Genomic DNA, 22,067 nt, shown 5'->3' with positions numbered 1-22,067 from the left:
ATGAAATAGCCGTTGAAGGTGACACTGATGGTTTCAACGGATAACTGCTGTTAAGCTTATCCGTTGAAGAACAACCACTTGTCAACGGATGAGTGATATCCGTTGAAGAAGGAAAAGAAGTAGAAATTGAAAGTGATATAACTGTTGAATCTGTGTGGATTGATTTGAGTTTTGGTGACACAGATCCTTCAATTACATCTGAAAGAATTTGCGGGTGATCCAACAAATCATCTAAAAGATGATGATCACCTGTATTTGAGTGGGGTTCCTCCCTGAGTTGTAAAGAGGGAGAATCAGGAATTGATGGGAATAACATATCCACATCCAGAGATGGTGATGAAGTGTGTGGTGATTGATGTGTGTTAATTGTGAGAGAATGGGGCTGTGATTCCACATTTGTTGGAGCCATATCAAACTGAGTTTGAGAAGGCATAGATACATATGGATGTATCTGTGCAGTGTGTGCACCCTGTGTAGAAGATTGGGTTCTAGCCCTCTTTCTTCTAATAAAAGCTTTTGTTGGTGAGAGTTTGGCTTCTGTGTCCCTCCCTCATTTGATCTGTGTTCCTGGTTGGGAACTATTTTCAATAGTTACATCCTTTTGGGAGAATGCAGCTAGGGATGTGCTAGTAACCTTTTCAACCACCACAGCTTTTTGAGAAACTGTGGTTTGGCTAGCTTGGGAAACACTTATCTCTCCTTCCTTATCCTGGGGGTTTCTTTGATGTTCACCCCTCCCCTCACCACTCACACCCTGTTCACTCCCCTCAGGGTTAAGGGTAGGTGTTACAACTATTGTCTTTTGAGAAACAACAGAGGTGGTTTTCTTTGTCTTTGATTTTGAAAGTTTAGTTTTGGTGACCTTGGTAGGAATCTGTTGGGGCATTGTCACAGATTCCATGGGCACACTAGAAGATAAAGAAATAGAGGGGTTGGATGAAGTAGGAGTTGTAGAAACAATTACCTCACTTACCTGAGGTGCATCCATGATTGGTAAATATACCAATGGTACACTGCTGTTGAGATCCATTCTCAATAAATCTGCAAGAACTCTTTTCTCTTGTGCCCAGCACTTGAGTTTGTTATTCTCATTGGTTATGACCAAACCTTCAGCAACATGGTTAGCCAATAACATAAAGAATCTAGCATAATAGATGTTATTAGGTCTATTAGCTTTGTTACCTAATCTAGTACCCAATTTTAGCATAACATAATTGCTAAAGTTAAAATACCTATCAGAAACAAGCATATAGAGCATATTAACAAGAGATGAAGTTATGGCATCAAAATTACTAATTTTCCCAGAGAAAACCTTGATAAAGGCATCCCCAAGAAAACTCCATTCTTTCCTAAGGCCTTTTCTTTTAATACTCCCTAAACTAGCAGAGTTAAGAGAATAACCTATGGAATCTAACATGCTGGATACATCATTATCAGTGTGTGGTGTCATGGCATTGTTCTCAGGCAATTTAAAACATGCTAGTAAATCATCACAGTTAACACAGTGATTTTTACCTTTGAGAGTGAAAGAGATGGTCATATCTATGGAGTTGAATTCAGCAGTTGTCCAAATCTCCTCAACTACTTCACAGTAAATCGTTGGGGCTTCCAGCATTGCATAGCTAAGTTTACAGTTTTTGATGAAGTCCATCATTTTGTGATAATCTGAGTGGGCTTCATTCTTCGCTACCAAAGCTATGAAATTGTTCTTCTCATAGATGAACCCAGATTGAGACATAATTTTTACTACTGGTGCCATTGTTGTAAATAGAAATTGCAGAGAATAACTTGAAGGTTTTGCAGAGAGTAAATGGTAAAAGCTTTGAAGTTTCAAGAAAGCGTAAAGTAAAAATGAAAAATTAGAAGGGCTTTTATACTTTCTCAAATTAAAAAGCATAAATAAAAGATTAAACAATAAATATATGTAAGTGAGTTTCAGCCGTTTAAGAATAAACTGTAAGTATTCTAAAAACTACCTTTAAAACAAATACATACAGCTGTATGTATGAGTATCAACGGTTAAGAAAATAGAATCAACGGCTGTAAGACACCTGAATCGACTGATGTGACATTTCAATGGATAAAGTAAATTGTCATCCGTTGAAAAGTACTACAGTTTTATCCGTTGACGGATAAAAATTCCAGAAATGTATATGTCTTCCAACGGATAATGAACATCCGTTGATGGAACAATTTTGACTTTCAACGAATAGGAAATACCCGTTGATGGAATAATATGTGTTAAAAAGGTCAAATTTGTTCTAGCAACTAATACATTTCAGGCTTCAATTCAAATTACAATTAGGACATAAATTTTATGAGTAATTAAGCATACCTAGCTCACTTACCAATCTTGTGAATGTTGATTCATCAAGTGGCTTGGTAAATATGTCTGCAATTTGTTGTTCACTTGGAACAAAATGTAGTTCCACTGTACCATTCATGACATGCTCTCTGATGAAGTGGTACTTGATATCAATGTGCTTGGTCCTTGAGTGCTGCACAGGATTCTCTGTTATGGCTATGGCACTTGTGTTGTCACAAAAGATAGGAATTATATCAACATGAAGTCCATAATCAAGGAGTTGATTCCTCATCCATAACACTTGAGAGCAGCAACTTCCAGCAGCAATGTATTCAGCCTCAGCTGTAGAAGTAGAAACTGAATTTTGCTTTTTACTAAACCATGATACAAGCTTGTTTCCCAGGAATTGGCAGGAGCTTGTTGTACTTTTTCTGTCTATTTTGCAACCTGCATAGTCTGCATCTGAATAACCAATTAGATCAAAGCCAGATTCTCTAGGATACCAAATACCTAAATTTGGTGTACCCTTGAGATATCTGAAAATCCTCTTGATAGCAATTAAGTGAGACTCCCTAGGATCAGCTTGAAATCTAGCACACAGACATGTAGCAAACATTATATCTGGTCTACTAGCAGTTAAATATAAAAGTGAACCAACCATGCCTCTATAACTTGTAATGTCCACAGACCTTTCAGTCTTATTCGATTCAAGTTTGGTGGCAGTGGCCATGGGAGTTTTTACAGATGAACATTCCATTAAGTCAAACCTTTTTAGAAGATCATGAATATATTTAGTTTGACTAATGAAAATGCCATCACTAACTTGTTTAACTTGTAAACCAAGAAAATAGGTTAGTTCTCCCATCAGGCTCATTTCATACTTACTTTGCATTAGCTTAGCAAACTTTTTGCAAAGTTTATTATCTTTAGAACCAAATATTATGTCATCTACATAAATTTGAACAAGTATACTAGAGCCATTAACATTCCTAAAGAAGAGAGTTTTATCAACAGTACCTCTAGTGAAGTGATTCTCCAAAAGGAATTTTGATAGGGTTTCATACCAGGCTCTAGGTGCTTGCTTCAGTCCATAGAGTGCTTTCAACAGATAATACACATAGTCTGGAAAATTTGGATCTTCAAACCCTGGAGGTTGACTTACATAGACTTCTTCCTCCAATTTCCCATTTAGAAATGCACTCTTGACATCCATTTGATAGACTTTGAAATTGGCATGGGCTGCATAGGCTAGAAAAATTCTGATGGCTTCAAGTCTTGCAACAGGAGCATATGTTTCATCAAAATCTATTCCCTCTTGTTGAGAATAGCCTTTAGCAACCAATCTGGCTTTATTCCTTATGACAATGCCATTTTCATCCATCTTGTTTCTGAATACCCATTTTATGTCAATAGGACTCTTGTTCTTTGGTTTGGGTACTAGCTTCCAAACTTTGTTTCTCTCAAATTGGTTCAGCTCTTCCTGCATAGCTAATATCCAATCTGGATCCAATAAAGCTTCTTCCACTTTCTTAGGTTTCTCCTGAGATAGAAAACTACTATACAGACATTCATCTTGAGTAGCTTTTCTTGTTTGCACCTTAGATGATGTATCACCAATGATCAGTTCAAAGGGATGATTCTTGGTCCATTTCCTTTGAGGTGGAAGATGTGCTCTAGATGAGGTGGCCTCAGTATTGTCATGATGTGAGACAGAGTGTTGATTAGTTGAAACTCCCCCTGAGTTGTTGGTTCTTTGCAGGGAATTTGGAGTTCTATCAACTGATGATGTAAATCGATTATCCGTTGATGAACTATGATCAACGGATGCTTCATTTTGTACTTCAACGGATGATGCACTATGTCTTTCAACGGATACTGCATTGCCTCTATCAACGGGTGCAGAATTTTGTGCATTATCCAAGGGCATATTTTGAATCCCTTTTGAAGTGTCATCTCCATCAATCTCCTCTTCACTATCATCACAATATATCTCAATGTTGTCAAATTTGAGTCTCTCATTGTGTCCCTCATCTGTTAGTCCATCAATCTTTTTATCATCAAACACAATATGCACAGATTCCATAACAATGTTGGTTCTTAGATTGTAGACCCTATAAGATTTTCCAGCTGAGTAACCAACAAATATCCCTTCATCAGCCTTTGCATCAAACTTCCCTTTATGGTCAGATTGATTTCTCAGTATAAAGCATTTACATCCAAACACATGAAGAAAGTTTAGAGTTGGTTTTCTTCTCTTGAACAACTGATAAGGAGTCATGCCTTTAGTTTGATTGATCAAAGAAATATTCTGAGTGTAGCAGGCACAATTAACAGCTTCAGCCCAGAAATATGTTGGTAACTTTGATTCTTCAAGCATTGTTCTGGTAGCCTCAATCAAAGATCTGTTCTTTCTTTCAACTACCCCATTTTGATGAGGTGTTCTTGGAGCTGAGAACTCATGCATGATTCCATTTTCTTCACAGAACAGCCTTATTGACAAATTCTTGAACTCAGTTCCATTGTCACTCCTGATATTCCTAACCTTCAAGTCAGGATGATTATTGACTTGCCTGATGTGATTGATAATGATTTCACTTGCTTCATCCTTTGATCCAAGAAAATAGACCCATGAAAACTTTGAGAAATCATCTACAATCACTAAGCAATATCTTTTTCTTGCAATTGACAATACATTGACTGGTCCAAACAAATCCATATGTAGCAGCTGTAATGGTTCATCAATTATTGTTTCAAGCTTCTTTTTGAATGATGCTTTCCTTTGTTTGCCTTTCTGACAAGCATCACACAAACCATCTCTTGAGAATTCAACAAGAGGAATTCCTCTGACTTAGTCCTTTTTGACTAGATCATTCATTGTCTTGAAATTCAAATGGGATAGCTTCTTGTGCCATAGCCAACTTTCAACTGGACTTGCTTTGCTGAAGAGACAAGTAATAGATTCTGCATCTGTAGAGTTGAAGTCAGCTAAGTACACATTTCCTTTTCTAACTCCAGTTAGAATCACTTTGTTGTCTTTCTTACAGGTGACAACACAGACTTCTGAATTGAAGGAAATTGTATTCCCTCTATTACATAGTTGACTGATGCTCAGTAAGTTGTGCTTGAGACCATCAACTAATGCAACTTCATCAATGATGACATTCCCTGTTGAAATTAAGCCATATCCCATAGTAAACCCTTTGCTGTCATCTCCAAAGGTTATGCTAGGGCCAGCTCTCTCCTTAAACTCAGTGAGCAGGGAGAAATCTCCTGTCATGTGTCTTGAACAGCCACTGTCCAAGTACCATAGATTTCTTCTTTTTCCCTGCACACCATAAAATCAATCAAGTTGATTTTGGTACCCAAGTTTCCTTGGGTCCATTCTTGTTAGCCTTTCTCCTAGACTTCATTCCTCCTGCATCTTTAGACTTAGGTAACTTTGAGTCAACCTTGATCTTAGATGTAGTTGGTTGAGGTGTAGGGTTAGTCACAGAATCATTTAGCACATTTGGAATTTGATAAGGCATGGATTGTGCAAGCATGTTATTCCATATTGGCATATTGTATGGCATTTGAGGCATACTAAATGCAGCAAGATAAGGATTGTTAAAATATGGCATGTTTGCAAAATGTGCGTAAGGATTCTGTTGAGACATAACAGGCATAGCATGCAAAGGTGATGCAGACATATTAGGCATGGAAGAGGGCACAGGTATGGGAGTTTTCTTAATAGATTTGCAATTAGCAGATAGATGATTAACACTACTATAATGCACACAGCTTTTTCTAGGAGCATACTTATCAGGTGTGTAATTGTTATGTTTGTTAACCCCTACCTTACCATTTCTATTAGATTTCCTTTTAGTTTCCTTTTTATCCTCAACCACTTTGAGCCTATTCTTTAATTGTTCTACGGTCATGTGTCCTATATTCACCTTACTGAAATCTTTGGATGTGCTTGCTTCTTCTTTGACAAAGTTCTTGGAAGTTGAACCAAACTTTTTGTTGAGTTTCTTTAGATTTTCACTTTTAGAAACATCTGCTTGTTTTAATTGAGGAACCTTCAACGGATGCTCCTTTTCTTCCTTCAACGGATAACTTTCATCATCCGTTGATTCCACATCCGTTGACAGCCCATCAATTAATTCCAGTTTCTTTTTGTTTTTATCCCAGGCAGTCTCACAGAATGATTCAATTCCTTGGACCTTGGAAATTTGAGCACTAACATCCCTAGATGTCTTCCAGGCTTTAATCACCTCTTGCTCTCTCTCTAATTGATTGGAAAGTATTTATACTTTCTTAACAGATTCAGCTAGTTCATTTTCAACAGATATACAATGTAGCTTAGTTTTTTCTAGGTCAATCAACTTATCTTCTAACACAGCATTTCTATTACTTAAAAACAGATTGTTCTCTTTAATCCTACTATTTTCTTTAGCAAGAGATTTAAGAGACACACGCAAATGATACAATTCAGTAGACATGTCATTAAAAGCATCATTGCACTCTTCTTTAGTAAGCTGTGTTAAATCAGTAGTGATTACCTGGTTGCTTGATGAACTAACTTCATTTTCCTCAGAATCAGCCATAAGAGCCAAGTTGACATATTCCACATCTTTATCCTCTTCTTCTCCATCAGCTGCCCAGTCTTTTTCTTGAGTAATGAAAGCCCTATCCTTTTGTTTGAGCAGATCAAAATATTTCTTTTTGTAATCTACTTGGTCAAATTTCTTCTTTTCAGAAGTTGGCTTTCTGCACTCACTTGCAAAGTGTCCACTTATACCACAATTGAAACACTTGAACTTGGATTTATCCACCATGTTCTTATGAGGTTTAGTGGCTCTAGTGTTTTTCCTAAATTTCATCTTTGCAAATCTCCTGGACAGAAATGCAAGATGCTCATCAATACCATCAGAGTCATCTTGGCTGGAGTTGTCTTCATTCTCAGCAACTTGCTCCTTACCCTTGCTTGATTCTGATTTGCTTGTGCCATCTTTGGAGTTTGATGTAGATCTCACAGTTTTTTGTCTGCATTCTTTCTCATTTTCAGCTACCAAGGCAACTGAACCTCCTTTCTTTCTTCCCTTCTCCAATACCTCATCCTGTTCCAGCTCTAGTTCATAAGTCTTCAAGATTCCATATAATCTTTCAAGAGTGAAGTCCTTATAATCTTGAGAGTTTCTCAAGGAGACAGTCATGGGTTTCCATTCCTTTGGCAAGGATCTTAAAAATTTAAGATTTGAATCCTTCACCTGGTACACTCTACCATACAGCTTCAGTCCATTCAACAGCTTTTGGAATCTATTGAATGTGTCATTTAAAGATTCATTTTCTTCAAAATGAAAATACTCATATTGTTGAATGAGAAGCTGCATTTTGTTTTCTTTTACTTGTTCTGTACCTTCACACAGTAGCTGAACTGTGTCCCAAACCTCTTTGGCAGTTGTGCAATTTATCACATTATCAAACATATCCTTGTCAAGACCATTAAACAAAATGTTCATAGCCTTCTTATCCTTGTGGACTTCTTCTGTGTCTTCCATTGTCCATTCTGCTCTAGGTTTTGGAATGGATTGACCAACAGCAATTATGGCCGTAGCAACTGTGGCTACTTTCTGGGGAATGTGAGGACCATTCTCAATGCAGTTTATATAACCTTCATCTTGGGAGAGTAGATAAAGGTGCATTTTCACCTTCCAATGGTGATAACTGTCTTTGTCAAGAACTGGGATTTTTACTCCAATATCCTTCTTACTCATCTTTGTTAGTTTCCAAGATCTTTAAACTCTTTGTGTGTCAAGAGCTTGCTCTGATACCAATTGTTATTCCTAGTGGACTAACAATGAGATTTACAGAAGGGGGGTTGAATGTAAATCTCAAAACTTTTTCAAGTTTTGAGCAGTTTTAAAGGCTTTGTGTTCAAGATAAACAAGTGTGTGAATTGTTTTAAGCTAATACAAACAGATATATATTCAAGCACTAATGTAAAGAACACAACAGACCTTAAAAACTTTTCTGGTGGATTGTTGTTCCACCAGAGATGGTATTTCAGAAAATCTGTGATTCTAGATGTTGATCACAGCTGCGTCCTAGTACAAACTAGATAATTTTTCTCTCAAGATTTTTCTAAACAGCACTGGAAAAATTCTTATCTAATTACTAGCTGCTACTTGGTTTATATATCACCAAGTGTACAAGTGAGGACAAAGATAAAAATACAATAATAAAATAAGTTCTCCACTTGTTTCTTCTCCATATCACTCAAGTACTTTGTTGACTATTGCCTCTTTGTACTAGAGTAGGACGGCTGCTTTTTCTGATGTTCCTGAAATTAGGCTTCCACATTTCAGTTATCTCTGTCTACCCATGTGCCTCTGTCTGCTGTTACAACTACCACTTATCAACTGCTATTTAACAGAACATCCGTTGAAGCCTTCATCCGTTGATGGCTTTATCCGTTGATGTGTTAGCAGTTGAAGCTCTATCCGTTGAAGCTTTAGAGACATCCGTTGAAGCTTTGTTTCTCATCCGTTGAAGGTCTTTAAGATATCCGTTGATACCACTTCATTTATACAAAATTACAAGGCATGAAATATTTACAATTGGCCTTCCTATTTGCATATCTTCTAGTAGTTAACATGACTTATATTTTCTCTCAACTTCTAAGAATTATATCTTAAATACAGAGACTGAAATGTGCTACAACACTAGACTTATTTCTAAGTAAAGCTGCACCATCAACGGATAGCCAAAGTGGTCTTATCCGTTGAGGCTACAAACACTAAACTTCTACTTAAGTGTTTTGTTAAACATATCATCAAACTAATGCACATATATTCCTAACATCAACAGTATGAATATTTTCACTTTGAAGAAGGAGAATCATTAAATGATACCTTCAACAGATTTCAGAAACTGTTAAATGGATTGAAGCTGTATGGTAGAGTGTACCAAGTCAAGGATTCCAACTTAAAATTTCTGAGGTCTCTACCAAAGGAATGGAAGCCTATGACTGTCTCTCTAAGAAATTCTCAAGATTATAAGAACTTCACACTTGAAAGATTATATGGAATTTTGAAGACTTATGAACTTGAAATGGAGCAGGATGAGCTGCTGGAAAAGGGAAAGAGAAAAGGAGGAACAGTTGCACTTGTAGCTGATAGTGAGAAAATTGAAGCCAGGAATGAGGAGAAGACAATGCCAAGTCTCAAAATTGGCACAAGCAAATCAGAATCAAGCAAGGGTAAAGAGCAAGTAGCTGAGGATGAAGACAATTCCAGTCAGGATGACTCTGATGATGTTGATGAACATCTGGTTTTTCTGTCCAGGATGTTTGCAAAGATGAAGTTTAGGAAAAATACAAAATTCACTAAGCCAAACAAAAACATGGTGGACAAATCCAAGTTCAAATGTTATAACTGTGGCATTAGTGGACACTTTGCAAGTGAGTGTAGGAAGCCAACCTCTGATAAGAAGAAATTTGAGCAAGTTGATTACAAAAAGAAGTATTTTGATTTGCTCAAACAAAAGGAAAGAGCTTTTCTCACTCAAGATGATTGGGCAGCAGATGGAGTCAATGAAGATGATGATATGGAATATGTCAACCTAGCCCTGATGGCTAATTTTGATGAAAATGATATTAGTTCATCAAGCAACCAGGTAATTACTACTGATCTCTCTCAACTTTCTAAAAATGAATGCAATGAAGCCATAAATGATATGTCCAATGAATTATATCATTTGCGAGTTTCCCTTAAATCACTAGCCAAAGAAAACACTAGGATCAAAGAGAATAATGTGTTTTTAAGTGATAGGAATGCTGTGTTAGAGGATCAGGTAATTGAGCTTGAAAAGATTAAACTTAAATGCTTGACTGTTGAGAGTGAACTAGAAGAAGCTGTTAAGAAAGTAGAAATTCTTTCTAAACAGTTAGAGAGTGAGCAAGAGGTAATCAAGGCCTGGAAAACATCTAGGGATGTTAGTGATCAGATTGCCAAGGTTCAGGGAATTGAATCATTATGTGAGGATGCCTGGAAGAAAAACAAAAAGGAGTTAGAATTAATTGATGGATTGTCAACGGATGTGGAATCAACGGATGATAAAAGTTATCCGTTGAAGGAAGAAAAAGAGCATTCGTTGAAGGCTCATCAATTAAAACAGGCAAGTAATTTTAAAAATAAAAATCTCAATAAGAAGGATGGTTCAACTTTCAAGAACTTTGTCAAAGAAGGAGCTAGCACATCCAAAGATGCCAGTAAGGTGAATATAGGACACATGACTTTAGATCAGCTGAAAAATAGGCTTAAGTTGGTTGAGGATAAAAAGGAAACTAAAAGAAAATCTAAAAGAAATGGGAAGGTAGGGATTAATAAACATAACAATTACACACCTGATAGGTATGCTCCTAGAAAAAGCTGTGTGCATTGTAAAAGTGTTAATCATCTATCTGATAACTGCAAATCTGTTAAGAATGCTCCCATGCCTTCAAATCCCTCCATGCATAACATGTCTATTTCACCTCTGCATGCCATGCCTGTTATGTCTCATCAGAATCCCCATGCACATTTTGCAAACATGCCATATATTAATAATCCTTATTTTACTGCATTCAGTATGCCTCAAATGCCATACAATATGCCTATGTGGAATAACATGTTTGCACAATCTATGCCTTATCAAATTCAATCAAATGTGCTAAATGATTCTGTGACTAACCCTACACTTCAACCAACTACATCTGAGACCAAGGTTGACCCAAATTTACCTAAGTCAAAAGATGCAGGAGGAATGAAGTCTAGGAAAAAGAATAACAAGGCTGGACCCAAGGAAACTTGGGTACCAAAATCAACTTGATTGATTTTGTTGTGTGCAGGGAAAAAGAAGGAATCTATGGTACTTGGACAGTGGCTGTTCAAGACACATGACAGGAGATTTCACCCTGCTCACAGAGTTTAAGGAGAGAGCTGGCCCTAGTATAACCTTTGGAGATGACAGCAAAGGATTCACTATGGGATATGGCTTGATTTCAAAATAAAATGTCATCATTGATGAAGTTGCATTGGTTGATGGTCTCAAACATAACTTATTGAGCATCAATCAATTATGTGACAGAGGGAATACTGTTTCCTTCAATTCTGAAGCCTGTATTGTCACAAGTAAGAAGGACAATAAAATAGTTCTAACTGGAGTTAGAAAAGGGAATGTGTATTTAGCTGACTTCAACTCTACAGATGTAAAATCTATTACTTGTCTTCTCAGCAAAGCAAGTTCAGTTGAAAGTTGGCTATGGCAGAAGAAGCTGTCCCATTTGAATTTCAAAACAATAAATGATCTAATCAAAAAGGACTTAGTTAGAGGAATGCCTCTAGTAGAATTCACAAGGGATGGACTGTGTGATGCTTGTCAGAAAGGAAAGCAAAAGAAAGTATCATTTAGTAAGAAGCTTGAATTTGCAATTGATGAACCATTACAACTGCTACACATGGATCTTTTTGGACCAGTCAATGTATTGTCAATTTCAAGTAAAAGATATTGCCTAGTGATTGTAGATGATTTCTCAAAGTTTTCATGGGTTTATTTTCTTGGATCAAAGGATGAAGCTAGTGAAATCATTATCAATCATATCAAGCAAGTCAACAATCATCCTGATTTCAAAGTAAGGAATATTAGGAGTGACAATGGAACTGAGTTCAAGAATTCAACCATGAAGTTGTTCTGTGAAGAAAATGGGATCATGCATGAGTTCTCAGCTCCAAGGACCCCACAACAAAATGGTGTGGTGGAAAGGAAGAACAGATCACTAATTGAAGCCACAAGGACAATGCTTGAAGAGTCAAAACTCCCAACTTACTTTTGGGCTGAGGCTGTTAACTGTGCATGTTACACTCAGAATATTTCTCTAATCAATCAGGCAAAAGGCATGACTCCCTATCATTTATTCAAGAGAAGAAAACCAACTTTAAACTTTTTACATGTATTTGGTTGCAAATGTTACATCTTAAGGAATCAATCTGATCACAAAGGGAAGTTTGATGCAAAGGCTGATGAAGGAATATTTGTTGGTTATTCTGCTGGAAAATCATATAGGGTCTACAATCTAAGAACCAACATTGTCATGGAATCTGTGCATGTTGTGTTTGATGATAAAAAGATTGATGGACTAACAGATAAGGGACATCATGAAGGACTCAAATTTGACAATATTGAGATATATTGTGATGATAGTGAAGATGAGAATGATGAAGAAGGCATCTCAAGAAGAATTCAAAATCAGCCTTTGGATAATGCACAGAATGCTGCATCCGTTGAAAGTCATAATTCAGCTTCCGTTGAAAGAAGCAATGCAGCATCCGTTGAAAGTCATAATTCAGCTTCCGTTGAAAGAAGCAATGCAGCATCCGTTGAAAGACAAAGTGCATCATCCGTTAAGTTCATAATGAAGCATCCGTTGATCACAGTCTGTCAACGGTTAATCAATTCACTTCATCAGTTGATAGAGCTCTCAATTCCTCTCAAAGGATCAGCAACTCAGGGGGAGTTTCAACCAATCAACATTCTATCACACATCATGACAATACTGAGGCAACCTCATCTAGAGCTAATCTACCACCTCAAAGGAAATGGACCAAGAATCACCCTTTTGAACTGATCATTGGTGATGCTACATCTAAAGTGCAAACTAGAAGGGCTACTCAAGATGAATGTTTGTATAGTAGCTTTCTATCACAGGAGGAACCTAAGAGAGTAGAAGAAGCTCTATTGGATCCATATTGGATTTTAGCAATGCAAGAGGAGCTAAACCAATTTGAGAGGAACAAAGTATGGAAGCTGGTACTCAAGCCAAAGAACAAGAGTTCTATTGACACAAAATGGGTATTCAGAAACAAGATGGATGAAAATGGCATTGTCATAAGGAATAAAGCCAGATTGGTTGCTAAAGGCTATTCTCAACAAGAGGGAATAGATTTTGATGAAACATTTGCTCCAGTTGCCAGACTTGAAGCCATCGGAATCTTTCTAGCCTATGCAGCCCATGCCAATTTCAAAGTCTATCAAATGGATGTCAAGAGTGCATTTCTAAATGGGGAATTGGAGGAAGAAGTTTATGTAAGCCAACCTCCAGGATTTGAAGATCCAAACTTTCCAGACTATGTGTATTATCTGTTGAAAGCACTCTATGGACTAAAGCAAGCACCTAGAGCCTGGTATGAGACTTTGCCAAAATTTCTTCTAGATAATCACTTCACAAGAGGTACTGTTGACAAAACTCTTTTCTTTAGAAATGTTAATGGCTCTACAATACTTGTTCAAATTTATGTAGATGATATTATATTTGGATCTACAGATGATAAGCTTTGTAAAAAGTTTGCTAAGTTAATGCAAAGTAAATATGAAATGAGCATGATGGGAGAGCTAACTTATTTTCTTGGTTTACAAGTTAAACAAGTTAGTGGTGGAATTTTCATTAGTCAAACTAAATATATTTATGATCTTTTAAAGAAGTTTGACTTAATGGACTGTTCATCTGCAAAAACTCCCATGGTCACTGCCACCAAGCTTGAATTAAACAAGGCTGAAAAGTCTGTGGACATTTCAAGTTATAGAGGCATGGTTGGCTCACTTTTATATTTAACTTCTAGTAGACCTGATATAATGTTTTCTACATGTCTCTGTGCTAGATTTCAAGCTGACCCTAAAGAATCTCACTTAGTGGTTATTAAAAGAATCTTCAGATATCTCAAAGGGACTCCAAATCTAGGAATTTGGTACCCTAGAGAGTCTGGTATTGATCCAATTTGGCTACTCAGATGCAGATTATGCAGGATGCAAAATGGACAGGAAAAACACAACTGGCACCTGTCAATTTCTAGGGAACAAGCTTGAGTCATGGTTCAGCAAGAAGCAAAATTATGTTTCTACATCAACAGTTAAAGCTGAGTACATTGCTGCTGGTAGTTGCTGTGCACAGTTACTATGGATGAGGAATTAACTATTTGACTATGGACTAACTGTTGACAAAATTCCTATATTCTGTGACAACACAAGTGTCATTGCCATTACTGAAAATCCAGTGCAGCACTCAAGAACCATGCACATTGACATCAAGTACCACTTCATTAGGGAACATGTGATGAAAGGTACAGTGGAACTTCATTTTGTTCCAAGTGAAAAGCAGATTGCAGACATATTTACCAAGCCACTTGATGAATCAACATTCACAAGATTAGTAAGTGAGCTAGGTATGCTTAATTATTCATAAATTTATGTCCTCTTTATAATCTGCCCTGAAGCCTGAAATGAATTTGCTGCAAGAACAAAGTTGGCTTTAAGTAAAAAAAATTATTCTATCAATGGATATTCCCTATCCGTTGAAAGCCAAAATTGTTCTATCAACAGATGTTCATTATCCGTTGAAAGACAAATACATTTCTGGTAATTTTATCCCTCAACGGATAAAATAGTGTTGATCATCAACGGATAACTATTTACCTTATCCGTTGAAGTGTCACATCAGTTACTTTAAGTGAGTCAGAGCCGTTGATTCTTTTACTTAATCGTTGATACAGATATACACTGTTGTATGTATTTGTATTAAAGGCAGTTTTCAGAATTTCTACAGTTTTCTTTACTCTTAAACGGCTGTAATTTATTTAAAAGTATCAATTAATCTTTTTATTTACGTTTTAATTCAAGAAAGTATAAAATCCCATTGAATTCTTATTTTCATTTTACGCTTTCTTGCAATTTTTATTCTCCTTCTCTCCCAAAACTCTCAAGTTTTTCTCTGCAACCTCTACTCACAACAATGGGACCAGTAGTCAAAATTATGTCTCAGTCTGGATTTGTTTATGAAAAGAACAATTTTGTAGCCTTGGTTGAAAAGAATGAAGCCCATACTGACTATCACAAGATGATGGACTTCATCAAAAACTGCAAACTAAGTTAAGTAATGCTGGAAGCCCCAACCATTTACTGTGAGGTCATTGAGGAGATTTGGACAACTGCAGAGTTCAACTCCACAGATATGACTATTGCCTTCTCTCTCAAAGGTAAGGATTATTGCATTAACTGTGATGATATACAGTCTTGCTTTAAGTTGCCTGAGAATAATGCCATGACACCGCACACTGATAAAGATGTATCTGTTATGTTAGATTCCATAGGGCATGCTTTTGATTCTGCTAGCTTAGGTAGTATGTAACACCCCCAAATCCGGGGTCGGGGATTCGGGTTGTCACGAGTTCCATATCCCTTAACAACACTTAATCTTAACAATCAACCAATTACTGCATACTCTGACCCCACAATATACACACACACACCGCAAGTTATAGACTCAGAGATGAATACCAAAAAAATAACACAAGTCATTTTATTCCACATAATAAGCCATTACACCTCAAGAAGGTTCTGAATAAATTTACATTTCTTTGCCATTATTACAATTCATATTATACATAAGTCTGGTTTATCAATAGTTTAAAACCTAGCCTATTGGTAACTCCTACCTCAGCTACGGCGGCATCAACGCTTCTAGAAAACTGCAAAACATTTTCTAACCGCTTATGAATTGGAAGCTTGGTCCTGTTCATCTTGTCTATCTGATGTTGTGTGATGAAAGAAGAAAGCAAGGGTGAGCAACAAGCCCACCAAAATAATATGTATAATGATTTACAATATATGAGCATTCTCATAGTACTCATGAAAGTCTTGGTCAAGAAGAAATGAACCAAGTTTGATATCTTACCGCGACCAAGTCGCAAAATATTCAGTATATATGTATATATACTTTTCAAAATCTTGGAAGTCCTCTTCCATGCATAATATACACAGAGTTCCAGTTTATAACTGTATAAAAATATCTTTGCAAGGTGATCTCATATATCTAACCTTGTCTCAACATTTTTCTGAAAATCTTTGTCATGCATAAGATAATCATTTACTAAATATAAGTTTAAAAGATGAAGTTACAAGATACTCCAATATACTTATATCTTTTCCGAATACTACTTGAACTACCACCGTTCAAGTTATAATTAGTTCATCCCATAGATTAAGCTACAAGACAAAACTTGTATAGAATCAATCTTTAAAATATCATCAAAATAAAATGAAGTTACGAGATACTTCATTTGATGCAAACATCATTTTGAAAGCTTGACCCTGCCAACACTCAATAATCGTCCAACCGTAGCCTTTCTATCGAGGTGCTCTGGGTAGTGTTGCAGAAATATCCAACTGGATGATGAACTCATTACGGGAGTTTGTCGCGCCAGGAAGACCACTTACGATGATCAGTCGCAGTAGTACAACCCCACCATTTTCTACATGTAGAGGAGAACCTGTCGGATTTACTTGTCAACCGAACACTGGACTCCTAAGGAATGGACCGTCTTAGCGGAACTTCCAGGCCATTTGGGCCAATATAATTAGGTTGGGCCGGCGCCACTCGACCACTTACGCCACTCCTAGTTCAGATGAAATCCATGACTATGAAACGTAAAGCTCGTCCCCACTTTCCCCAAGTAGAAACTTGTTGATACGGCTCCACCGAGAAGTCGTATCTAGTTGGAAAGGAAAACTCACAGATATTTCCCAGGCGATGTCTGTTAATGGATTAACTTGTTCCAAGAATTTTACTTCTCGAGTATTGGGTAAGTAATCAAAAACTCTTTTATCAAGACAGCAACCTTGTTGCGAATATAAAACATACCACAGAGCCGGATCCCTCAGGTTTTGAGCGAATATTTAAATCCCCTTTGAAAGGAAGATCTTAAATATATAAAAATGAGTTTTTGGGATCCGCTCTAACTTTTAAAAATCATTTTGAAGGCTTGCAAAAAATTTTAAGAATGTTTGGAGTAATGCTGATTTAATAAAATAAATCAGTCCCAATATATTAGAAAATATCTGAATATTATTATTTAAATAATATTCCCATAAAGAATAATCTTTATAAAAATAATTGAAGTAGAAGTTGTAAAACTTATACTTGAAATGAATCTTAAATAATCAAAGATGTACTTATACGAAAGTAATATCTTTTATTTGAATAATCAAAAGTAAGTTTGATTATCGACACATTATTCTTTAATAAAATAAAGAATATTATTTAGTAAATAATCGGAGTCATAAGTCCTCGAAGGAATATTTAAAATAATATTCAATAATAAAATAAACGGGGTCATAAGCCCTCGAATGAATATTCAAGATAATATTCAATAATAAAATAAACGGGGTCATAAGCCCTCGAATGAATATTCAAGATAATATTCAATAATAAAATAAACGGGGTCATAAGCCCTCGAATGAATATTCCAGATAATATTCATTAATAAAATAAACGGGGTCATAAGCCCTCGAATGAATATTCAAAATAATATTCATTAATAAAATAAAGTTATCGAATAAACCTTATTCGATTCATAGTTTTGAAAACTATTCATATATATATATATATATTAATACTCGGGAGCCTCGACTCCCGGTTTTAGAAAAAGTTCACATTTGGGTCCCCTATACTAAGGGTATATGCAAATTACCGCTTATCTCTAGCATAGGTATTATCAACTGAATCAACAGATATATGTATCAAGAATACGAAACAGGCATGCATATATACCATATCACATGCTACAATATATCGCAGGAATTTGCTAAATAACCATTATGCATCTATCACAAAATAATGCATATACAAATGTATACATCACAACAACAGTATAACGGATAGAAAACTTACATGAGCGACTGGGGGTTATAAATGGCTTGGGACGAGTCTGGTAACCTATAAACAACATATAATTTGGAATTAAACCAAAGTCACTTATAAATCTATACTTTAACCAATTTAGACTCTAACGCTCGCTTTGCGCTTAATGATTCTCTTAAGTCGCTCGAGTACCCTCGGCTCCACCATTTTTAATAAATTAAACATTAAGAGTTTTAAAGCGATTCTTTCGTGAGTGTCTTACCAACTTCCTAACACACTTTACATAAATTTTTCATACTCCAATTAGTCCTTTTAGGTCTTTAACCTATGTTTCAAAGTAAGGTGAGGGGTAATGATTCGTTCGCGGAACGTCGTTACTTAAAACGGCCGTTTCTCCTAAACCGTACATCGGAATCAAATGAACTACATATCAAAACGAAGCTCGTAACATGAACTATCTAATCATGGCAATGGTCAAAACCTAGCAGTGAGTTCACGGGTCCTAATGTTAAGAACAAAAACAGCCTAAAGTAAATCGGACATTACGACGGCTATGTTTACGCGATTACCCAAATTTAAACCACTCCAAATCAACCCACAATCAATCCACAATCACAACCCAATCAAAATTCCATCCATAACTCACCATAACAGCCCCAACAACTCCATATTATCAATTTATACTATTCTTAAACTTGAATTTAAACTACACTTAAGTTCATTAATCAACAATCCAAGAACTACCACTCCAAAAACTTCACAAAATCAACTAATCTCTACATTTACAACTAGCAAGCCTCTCATGAATTATAACAACAAAACTAAACCTAATTACTCAAATAAAGTTAGGGTTTGGAGGGGTTATACCTTCCTTGGAGAGTGGAGAATCAAGTGAATAGCTTGAAATCACCCTTAAAGTCCTTATCCTAGCTTAATCTAAACAAAACTTCAAGAACAAAAAATTTAGTTCTTGAAAAACACTATTCACCATCTTCTTCCATGATTTTTAGGAAGAGATTGTGAATGATTTAGGAGCTCAAACTTTTAGGATATCCATAACTATGCATAAGGAGTCTTAGATAATTACCTTGCAATTTAACAAAGCTTGGAACTAGGTTTTTGATTTTTCTTTCTTTGGAAAAGGAGAAAAGCCGAGAGCTTGATGAAGAATGGGGAGAAAATTTTGTGTTTTTGGTGAAAATGAATTGTTGGCTTGGTTGGTTGACATTTTGATTTGTTTTGTTACCTTTTTACCATGGTAATTTTTGTGTGGTTCTAATTCAACCAACAACACACTTGCTTGGTCATGCTTATGTCACCATGTGATGTCACCCTCCCTCCTTTGTCCTCTTCTCATTGGTTTGATGACATCATCCCCACTAATCTCTTTGATTAGCTTCTAATTACTTGGCTAATGACCGCTGATCTGTTATACGGTTCGCTTAACTTTCGTTTTCATTTATCGTTTGAGGGATCATACCCGGGATCTTATTACTTGGGTTCCCTTAACCTTTCTCAATACATTATATTCCTTTTATGATCCTCTCTTACAATCCTTGAATTTAAATCCTTTTTATCCTGTTACCTTATACTCAATTCTTTCGATATCTGGTGGATTTTCGGGAAAAATCAAAGCGTTCGGATTTGGATTCTGACGATCTTTACATACACTTATATACCACATAGAGTACTAATAATATCCCAGAAGATCAATAAAAGAACCCCTTCATAGTGTGGCATGAAAAGTTTTCTTAATCAGCATAATCAGCAAAACACTATTCATAAGGGTTTCAAAAATTCCAAAAATTGGGGTTATTACAGTCTCCCCTCCTTAAAAGGATTCCGTCCCGGAATCAGATAGAAAATGAGTAGGGATACTTTCTTAGAATTGCACTTTCTAACTCTTACATAATTTTCCCACATTGTGGTTCTACCATCAAACTCTGACTAGTTTGATAACTCTTATCCTAAGCATTTGTCCATTTTTGATCTATAACCTTTCCCGGTTGCTCCATATAGGTTACGTCTGGTTGCATGTCTATGCGCTCATATGCCCCTATTTGTCTGGCATCCGGATTACACTTCCTTAACATTGATACGTGGAACACGTTATGAACCTGCTACAGGTTCGGGGGTAGGGCTAGCTCATATGCTAACTTCCCAATACGTCTTAATATCTCCAAGGGTCCAACAATTCGTGGGCTTAGCTTTCCTTTCTTTCCGAACCTCATCCATCCTTTCCAAGGGAATACCTATAACAGCACTAGGTCCCCTACTTCCTATTCTTTGTCCTTTTGCGTCAAATTAACATACTTCTTATGTCCATCTTGGGCTACTACCAGCCGTCCTCTGATTAGAACTATTATATCCCTGGTCCTTTGGACCACTGCTGGTCCGAGCATCTTGCGCTCTGTAACTTCATCCTAGCGTAAGGGAGATCGACATTGTGTTCCCTCAAGGATCTCATAAGGCGACATCTCGATACTAACATACGATCTATTTTCGAAAGAAAAATCAATCCGTGTTAAGTGACCATTCCAAATTCTTTCAAGTCTATTGCACAGACTCTCATCATAGCTTCTAGCATTATAGCTTTTGTTTCTCAATACTCATTCTTTTCCAGTTCGTAATCGTTACTATCTTCCGTACATAATACTATACTGGTTACACTTTTGCTCGTTAGTATTCTATAACCTTTTAATAACCGCGTCAACCTTAGTATCATGAACGCGTTAGAATCAGAATACCACCATACTTGGTACCGCTTCCTCTCTAGCTGCCTCCATCTTCGAAAGCTTGGTCCTTCGTATAGAAGTAAAAAAATTTATTGAGAGATCACTATAATCATGAACACTTGTTACATTGCATAGTTAGTACAGAAGGTGGCCAGCCTTTAGTACTTGACAAGCAATTAAACAACATGTGGTATCCTACTAGGCTTCTATCACACATATAGATAGTCATTCGGCAATACCTCCCCTTCAGGAAGGGTTGTTCTTCTCAGCTTATACAAAATGAAAAGGAGAGAAAAGAATGAATTGAAGAGAATTGTATATATATTAATTATGCTGCCACAAAATATCTGGCTTGGAATTTACCTCTGAACTATAGAGGTTTGTCATAGGAGAACAAAACATATACGTATATATATCAACATCAGGTATTCGCTATTCCGTCCATCATTCTATGGACCCATGCTCTTCCTCGAGCTTATACACAATCACCTTTGAAACTCCCTCGATATCGAAACTCGAATCTAGGACCTTATTCTAGACGTCATCGTTACTAGAATTTTATGCTTGCACTGCAACCTTCCTCGTATAGTAATACGACTCTCTATTGATAGAAGGAATAAATATTCAATAGGTAAATAATCGACCTAGTTTTTCTATCAAAGATAACTTATATGTCAACACGACCCGATTAGTGGTACTCGATCTCAACATCCATTCCAATACAACTCTCACGGTTATAATCGACTCATTACTCGCAGAATCATTGCTGCATTACTATGGTCCACCACTGACCTACTGTCGTCATTCACTTTCCATGAAATCTTAATATCTAACCATACGGAGTCCATACATGTCGTATAGAATTCTTCTAAGGAGTTAACATAATCACCATTCATAATTCATGAAGAACACTCCAAATTCTGATGTACTTTCATGATATGAAGCAGATAAAATTGCAGAAGAGTTTCAATTAAAACAACGATAGCAGGTTAATAACATTCTTAATCATATGCCTTAAATAGAAGACTTAACTCAAAGGTTCGTCTAGTCCTTTTTGAAACATGGTCCTGGCTTATCTCAAGATAGACCTTCTGAGATAGATAGCCCGCTCATGGCGATTACACAAATTAAACCTTTACCAACTACTATTACGGTTGGGTATTGCACAGTCATCAGAAGGAATGTCAATCTTCCAAACCATAATACAACCTTCACAGCTTTAACCATCATCACTGTATTCCTTTGGCACAAGCGCCTATAATTATCCTCTTACCTTTAAGGTGTCGGCCACCTCTTTGGCCTTTCCTGATAGTAA

This window comes from Apium graveolens, chromosome 2 (assembly GCF_009905375.1).
Source record: "Apium graveolens cultivar Ventura chromosome 2, ASM990537v1, whole genome shotgun sequence".
In the NCBI taxonomy this organism is placed as follows: Eukaryota; Viridiplantae; Streptophyta; class Magnoliopsida; order Apiales; family Apiaceae; genus Apium; species Apium graveolens.
The sequence above is the reverse complement of the archived record's forward strand: the minus strand, read 5'-3'. Positions refer to the sequence as shown.